The sequence below is a fragment of the Triticum dicoccoides genome, chromosome 7B (genome assembly GCF_002162155.2).
Source record: "Triticum dicoccoides isolate Atlit2015 ecotype Zavitan chromosome 7B, WEW_v2.0, whole genome shotgun sequence".
Classification (NCBI taxonomy): domain Eukaryota; kingdom Viridiplantae; phylum Streptophyta; class Magnoliopsida; order Poales; family Poaceae; genus Triticum; species Triticum dicoccoides.
In genome coordinates, this window is record NC_041393.1 from 609,186,650 (window position 1) to 609,194,022 (window position 7,373).

Sequence of the window (7,373 nt, forward strand, 5' to 3'; positions counted from 1 at the left end):
ATGGTGCCAGCTTGACTAATGTGCACATTCGCCATCACATTCAGAACCGGCTGCATAGCTATCAAATCGATATCGTAATTCATTGTATACACCAGTGTAAAAATCGCTCTTATATCATGGGACGGAGGGATTAGGTACGACCCGTGATGCATCGGACCATCCCCATGTGACAACATGCATCCACCAAATGGATCAAGTTGCTTGTTAAGATAGACTAGCTAATGGTATCAGTTCAGACGATACATTGAGTGGTCCAACCTAGCTAGGTTTTGATCCACAAATTGAGATTAATTACTTATTATGTGATGTGTAGCTATGGCCGAACCGTACTTTTGTTTCGCCATGGCAAAACTTTGACTAGGAATTGCTTTGTTGCTATGTGGTGTACAGTACGTGACATGAAACTAGCATCATTAGCTACATTCTTCTTCAGAAGTAGTATTATTTATGAATTGTTGCTTAATCTATCATATAAATCTACATAACATAGTAATAGTTGCTGAAATGCTTGCCCTAGGATTTGAGTGGTTCATCATCCTCATCCTCATCGTCGTCGTCATCATCATCATCATCATCATCATTATTATAGCCATAGGAAAAGAGGCGCCTTCATATGATTTGTGGCAAATAAGAGAATTGCACATGAATACAACTATAATTACTTGTACTAACAAGACCAGTGCCAGTGCATCCTCTTGTCATGCATGTTCTCTTAGGGTGATAGTATAGATGTTTGGATGCAACTATTCCAATGCATTACAGTATCTCTTAAGACCAGTCTGAGTGCTACAGGCTGGAATGGTTTTCATTTTCAGTGAGATTTCGATGAAATTCACTGAGTTTCATTAATTTCAGCAGTCTTTGAAATATTTACCTTTCGGCCAAACTATTTACCTTTCGGCCAAAATATTTCAGCAATTTCAGTAGTACAAATGAATTCAAATATTTTTCAAAAGGTTCAAATATTAGTTGACTTTTAAGTGAATATTGTGGCTTTTTGGCTGAAAACCCGCTGGATGCCTGGATCCACGTATCACGTCATATACATGCGAACTCTACAAAAATATCATTTTCTAGTAGTTAATACAGTCCCCGCAAAAAAAAACAGTCAATCCTTGGATCTGCCTGATTAGTGCAACCTTGGAAAAGGGGTTAGGCCATGTGCGTTTGGCACGGTTGATCTGGTGATTAGTTCTGGTGTACTAGCTTAGCCGTAGTGCATTAAGTAAAGTGTGTAATTAAGAAGAGAAAAGATTGATACATGTACCCCAGATTCCTTCCGGAAAATCGGTCAGCTGGCTTGGCTCTATAAAGGACAGCAAAGCTCATAGACCAACATCACACAACTACTGTCATACGCAGAAGACAAGAACTTCACCAGAGAGAGGAGCGAAAGCCACCAATAGAGCCATGGACCCCGCGACGGCGGCCATGGGCTCCATCCTCCCCAAGTTGTTCCAGCTCCTCCACGGAGAATACAAGCTGCAGAAGGGCGTGAAGAAAGATGTGGAATTCCTCGAGAAGGAGATGAGGAGCATAGATGCTGCCCTCCGCAAAGTGGCCATGGTGCCGCGTGACCAGCTCCATGACAACTCCAAGATCTGGGCTGGTGATGTCAGGGAGCTGGCATACGAGATGGAGGATGTCGTTGAACGCTTCATGGTGGACGTCCAAGACTTTGAGCCTGCTGCTAGCCAACACAGCTTCAAAGGGTTCGTGAAGAAGGTGTCCAACTTGATCACGAAAGGCAAGACGCGCCACCAGATCGCCGATGCGATTAAGAGCATCAAGGACCAGCTCCAGGATGTGGTGGACCGACGTGACCGGTACAAGATTGACGAAGTTGAGGCAAGTCTGGCTGCTACAACCATCATTGACCCTCGGCTGATGGCTCAGTTCAAAGATCAGAGAGAGCTTGTTGGCATCTAGGAGCCAAGAGATGAGCTAATCAGGAGGCTAGCGGATGGAGATGATTGTGTGTCCAGGCAGCAGCTCAAGATCCTCTCGATCTAAAGATTTGGAGGACTTGGCAAGACAACTCTTGCCAGAGCGGTTTACGACAAGATACATGTAGAATTTGTATTCAAGGCTTTTGTTTCGGTCGGTCAGAAGCCTAATCTGAAGAATGTTCTCATAAGTATTCTCCTCCGAATTGACAAAGCCTCTTGTGACAATGGTACACTGTTATTAGATGAGGTGCTGCTCATCGAGAAACTCCGAGAACTGCTTACAGACAAGAGGTACCACTATCTCCTAATTTGCATGCTGTGAGAGATTTTCCACATTGTAAATGTATATTTGCTATATAGTTTAATTTTTAGCGGTCATAATAAAAAGTGAGGCAGAAATGGGGGCTTCACTTTCTTGCAGATTTTCACTTCAGTTAGGATTCAGGTTGTATCGACCTACACTTATGCGTTATGAGAAAAAATTCCATTCCATATATTTGTACCTAATTTGAAAATGCATGTTTACTATAGTATCCTTTAAGCCGCCGTGATAAAGAGTGAGGCAGAAATGGGTGCTTCATTTTCCTGCAGGTGTTTCACATCAATTAGATTTAGATTGCATATGCATGTTCTTACATGTTTTAAGAAAATTTTACCAGATTTACCTACGGTCAAATGTTCTTGGCAATTATCTGCATCTAATAGGAATAAATGTTAATTCAGAATAAAAATTAAAAATGGATGCTTTATATAAACTCTAATAGAATGGATTTAGTCAAACCCTTGCATGTATTTTGATAGCGTCTTCCATTCATCATTAATCATTTACTTATGTCTCAGTTGTCCTAAAGCACCTTGTCCTGAATTAAATAATGCCATTTTGAATTCTTGGTTGAGATTCTTGCCATATTTCTTCTATTTCTAAGAAGACACTTCAATTTTACTAATCCATGGATCTCATGTTGCCATGTCAATAGGTACCTCATCATCATTGATGATATATGGGATATGAGTTCATGGGATATAATCAAATGTGCTTTTATTGATAGTAACTGTGGAAGCAGAGTAATCACAACTACTCGTATCTTTGAAATGGCGAACGAGGCAAGTGACATTTACAAGCAAGAACCTCTTTCTCCTGATAGGTCGAAGGAATTGTTCTGTATGAGATTATTTATTGGCAAAAGCAAAAACCCATATCATGAACCGGTTAAGATATCTGGGAAGATATTGCAGAAATGTGGTGGCATACCGCTAGCTATCATTACAATAGCTAGCTTATTGGCCAGTAAACCAGTAACAGATTGGTCTAAGGTCTATGACTCTATTGGTTTTGGGAATGAAGATAACAAGGAAGTGGATACCACAAGAAATATATTGCTATATAGCTACTATGATCTTCCATATTATCCACGGCTTTGCCTATTGCACCTAGGCATATACCCCGAAGATTTTGAGATCAAAAAGGACAATTTAATTTGGAAGTGGGTGGCTGAAGGATATGTGCATGAGGAACCAGGAAAAGGATTATTTGAGATTGGAGAGAGATACTTCAACATGCTCATAGATAGAAGCATGATCCAGGCAGTGGAGAAGCCATATCACAGCATCATATATGCTTGTCGTGTGCATGATTTGGTACTTGATATGATTCATTTTCTATCAGAAGATGAAAGTTTTGTTACTGCATCAAACAGTAACAGGACATCTCCGTGTATCACTGCTCGTAGGTTAGCCATAAATAATGAAGTCGTAGAGCAGGATGGATCTGCGGCTAACTCGTGCATGCAGCAAGTGAGGTCATATAATGCTACCATGTGTCAATTTAGTATGTTGCCATTGCTTTCAAACTTTAAAGCTCTACGTGTGTTGGCTATAGAAAAGTGCGCTTTCAGGGGAGATAAGGAAATTCTTGTGAGGCCGGAAGCTTTTCCTAATCATCTTAAGGATGTTGGGAATTCACCTGAGGTACCTTGGTTTCTCAAGAGCGCCTATTGTTGAGGTGCCTGAAGAAATAGGTGATCTAAGGTTTTTGCAGGTACTGGACTTGGGCAGAAGTATTGGCATAAGAAAACTGCCTCGAAGTGTTGGTCGGCTAACACAACTGAAGTGCCTGCGCTTTTGCGGTTCTAGCATGGAGGTGTTGGACTGCACGAATCTAACATCCCTGGAAGAGCTACAGTTGTACCGTGTCTCTCCAGACTTTCTGAAAGGGCTGGGCAAGCTGAAGGAGCTGAGAGTGTTCGAAGTATTCTTTGAAGAGCACGATGATATGTTGTTCAAAGATTTGATGGGACTTCTTGTCAATCTGCAAAAACTTCAAGTCATAATGGTTCGTTGTTGGCATCGATCGGATCCTCAGCCATGGTCTGATTATGCTGGCTCTGTGGCCCTTGGGCACCTTCGTCATCTGGAAGTGCATGACCTGCTTCCTGTGCTGCCAGTGTGGATTAACTCCTCATGCCTCCCGAACCTCTGCCGCTTGCATATGAATCTGATGGCTATGGAATCGCAGGATATGGAGATCCTTGGGAGGTTCTCAGAGCTCATTACTCTATGCATTTGTTGCCATGATGGCGTTGTTTTTCCTGACACCATGGAGGAGGGTTCATTCCCTAAATTGAGATACTTGGAACTGAGATATTCTAACCAACCCAGATTTGTATGGGGAGCAATGTCCAGCCTTGAGTATTTTCGGTTCTTCGGCATGGTATTGACCAATGCCTTCAACTTTCATAGCCTGGTGAACCTCCCACGTCTTGAGAAAGTTGAAGCTCAAATCTGGTACCCTCCAGGTCCAAGGTCTACTGCCATGGATATCGACGTGCAGCAGGCACATGCGTTGTTGAAGCGTGCAGTTGAGATCCATCCCAACCATCCCTCACTCGATGTACGTGCTACTAACATCGCAAATGTAGCTTCTTTCTCATGTTCTTGTAAAAAAGAGTTACTTTCTCACGTCACCTCATTTCTTTTGCAGATTCGCACCTAGGGATACGGAGTAGAAGAAAAATCAGTCTCAAGCACACACCGCAAAAGGTCATACTCCCACTCCGTGTAATCAATTAACCGCTGTTGCAATATGTACAAGTAGTATTCTTATTTACTTTAATGATGCAGCTATGGCCAGGGTGTTTTTGAGAAAAAAACGTATTACGATAGTAATATTATTCTTTATTGTTTGCTGATGAGAACCAGGGTTATGGACTAGGTTTCTGAAAACATTATGCCCCCACTTCGGTCATTTTGAAAAAAGTTTTGACGGACCGTCAAAACTTTTCTTTGCATTTTGGAAATTTTGAATTTCAGACCACCGGATATTAGGAAATAATTGGGCAATTTGTTTTCTTGTAGCGTGTGTACATGTTTCTACTATGGTTTTTAATTTTCACCAGTTACTGTATTCTGTATACGTATATTACTAATGACTTCCTATATCTGTTTCAGGAAGCGAGCCAACTGTGCTCTATAATCAATCTTCAGGTACGAATCCCTTGCAAATTTGAAATTTTCAGAGAAAATGTTTCTGTGTACACCACATACACATACGTACGTGCACTGATCTGTTGCTCACTTATGTATAATAACCACGCTTACATTATGTGGCTATTTTACAGGCCAGCCAGGGCTGTGTGGGTGAGTCCTGCTCTTCCTATGGAAGCAATACCATCAGCAAGCTACAGGAGTACATAAAATCGAGAGGTTCTCATCTCAGGCTTGGGATCCAATAATTCGATTTGGTTGTAATCAGCCTCCGTGCCTTGATTTTGTTCACCACACTTTTTGTGGTAGCTATGCTGTTCTATTATTTTAACCATGGCAATGTTTAGTCATCAACCAATGGACCAAACAGACTCTTAGTATCTACTTGGCTGTGTAAAGTACGTTGTTCTATTTGTTTCTCTTCTATGCTTTCCAAAACTTTCTTTGCACGAATCCTGAAACACGTGTCAATAATCAGCGAGAATGAATGCGAATATCTCATTTCTTTCATGGCAGAAGATTCCCTTAGATTTTATCAATAGCTTTACTCACAAATTGTGCATATATACAAATTTGAAATACATGGCGCGCCTCTGACCAAGTGGCCCACGAACTGATGGCTTTTACTTGGAAGAAATTTGTTCATGGATTAATTGATTTGGATACAAGTTCTAATTAAATATCATCACTTTTCTCTGCCTTATCCTTGGCTTCGGAGACACGCTGCAGCCTGAGTATATACTCTCGATAGCTTCAGGTGTGTTTTATCTTACGGGATCTTCAGGTATATACACTTGAGATTTAATGCAAACAGGTGTGTTTTATCTTACGGGATCTTCAGGTATATACACTTGAGATTTAATGCAAACGAAGGATTATATCGAAGAACAACTAAAGTTCACCAACCCAAATACTTACAAGACACAAGCTAAACACCTCCAGCAAACTATAGTAAAAGTCTGGCTTCAACACTATAACGTCTCCTCACTGCCGTGCCGGGGATGTTCACAAGATCCTCTCAGCAGAACACCGCTGTCGTAGTCACCTGTAGTCGGTCGAAGACGACCTTGGTTTACCGTTGTTCGACGAGTTGAGGTGCAGAGAAACAAGTATCACCCCGATCACGACTATCAAGCAGCCGACGAGCGTGCCGAAGAAGAGCGCCCCAGGCCACCTCGTCTGCAAAAACCAATACACGCCCCCAGATGTCACCAGGATGACATCGGTTAGGCCGTCGCCGGAGAAATCCTCGAGGATTAGTGCGTGAGTCGGCGGCACAGGGAGGTCGATGGACGCCAGTAGGACACCAGAAGGAGAGATCACCACGTCACCACAGCCTCCTGGTCGCCCCCGCGATGACCACCTGCTTTGGATCGCGGCGTTCTCCGTCATCCCTGATGGGGATGGAAGGTTTGCCCATGTCGCGCCTGTCCATAGTTGCCACCTCCATGTCGCATTGTGACCAAGTAGGCCTGGAGAGTATGAGCTCACCTACGATGATAGACAAACAAGTTAGGGTATTGGAGATAAACAGCTGCTCATTATTTCATAAGAGACAAGCTAAGGCCATCGACTTGATGCGTCCAAAATCACTACGGAAATATACCGACTTCACCCGGGCTTGTTACCGAAAAAGGCTTTCGCCCCGCTTTTATAAATAAAGCAACCACCAAGCACAAAGTATCAGGTAACAACAAAACACACGACACACCAACACAACGCTACCGCAGACAAGGTCCAGCACTCACACATAGACCAACACACACAGACCCAAGTTCCGCTGTGGGCACAGCATAACAAACCCAACACAGACTCAGAACGGAACACCCCTAGACCGCGGTGATGGCGGCGAGAAGACGACAAACTAATCTGGTTCTGGTGGTGGCGGGAGAAGCGGTGGAGCCAACCGAAGAGCCATCGTGCGAAGCTGGGTGATGATGG

At 42.8% G+C, this 7,373-nt stretch overlaps 1 pseudogene; it reads left to right on the plus strand.

The window, feature by feature from the left end:
* The first annotated feature begins 1,255 nt into the window (after positions 1-1,255).
* On the plus strand, positions 1,256-5,851 carry LOC119336303 (annotated as a pseudogene).
* Positions 5,852-7,373: the final 1,522 nt, after the last annotated feature.